This window comes from Penaeus monodon, chromosome 20 (genome assembly GCF_015228065.2).
Source record: "Penaeus monodon isolate SGIC_2016 chromosome 20, NSTDA_Pmon_1, whole genome shotgun sequence".
NCBI lineage: Eukaryota > Metazoa > Arthropoda > Malacostraca > Decapoda > Penaeidae > Penaeus > Penaeus monodon.
In genome coordinates, this window is record NC_051405.1 from 44,715,245 (window position 1) to 44,716,219 (window position 975).

A 975-nucleotide genomic window follows, 5' to 3' on the forward strand; every position below is an offset into this window, starting at 1 on the left:
AGGAACACTGAGTGGTATATATGCATGCATTTTTGCAATGCCAGCATCAGTCCAATGCCAAGAAAATACAGAGTATCCACTTCTGCACCCATGATGCTGGAGATGTCAGTGACTTATGATACACACCTATATACCAGTCATTTCACATAAGATAACTTACAGATGTATGCATTTAATTTTATTTCACTGTACCAAGCACCCTGCGTAATTTGTATGGTTGACCAAATAAATCAAGTCAGATAAAAAAATAATTTACAAATCCTCACAGCACACAAATGGTCAGAATGTCAGTCCAGAAAAGAGGTCAAAATCAATTGGGCTCATCATCATCATTGGCTGTCCCTTCTACCTGCAACCTACCACTTAAAATAAATGTGTTCTGCATAGAAGGTGACAGAATGTGAATGAGGGGACAATCACCCCCTTGTTTTCCACCCACCCCCTTCTCCATTGCTCATGTACATATCTTACTTTATTCCAGTGCCCTTAAGTTTGAAATTATAAATTGCAATCTCTTAATCTAAACAATATTGGACACTAGAGCATTTTATTTGACACTAACAGATGTAAAGCACTTTCATACAAAACCTGTATTCTCTGTGCTGACTTAATGAAATGGTGTGTGTCTGTACATTGTACCTTTCACTACAATATACAAGAACCATTACAAAAACAATTCAAAAATGACCAACATATTAGACCAATTAGACCAAAAGACCTTTCTGAAATTGAATTTTTTATAAAACTCCAATAAAACAACTTATAACTACAATAAAAAAAATAACTGGAAAATTAGATATAATACTCACTGCTGGATCTAGAGACATGGCAAAAAGCTAGACTAGCACCACTATGGCACTGCGGTCCAAACTGAAAAATAAAGATGAATTAATTATATAAATATCATTTTCCCCTTTTTTAAGAAAAAAAAGTAGCATCACAATATTTCTATAGCATAATATAAAAAATGTATAA

The 975-nt window shown here is 33.8% G+C and overlaps 1 long non-coding RNA gene across 1 annotated transcript in view; it reads right to left on the minus strand.

Moving 5' to 3' along the window:
- Positions 1–975, minus strand: part of LOC119585866 — a 47,808-nt gene that overhangs the window by 32,258 nt on the left and 14,575 nt on the right. Inside the window, exon 2 of the long non-coding RNA XR_005229909.1 lies at positions 810–870. This is a non-coding gene — a long non-coding RNA (uncharacterized LOC119585866). The remainder of the gene's footprint in view (positions 1–809; positions 871–975) is intronic.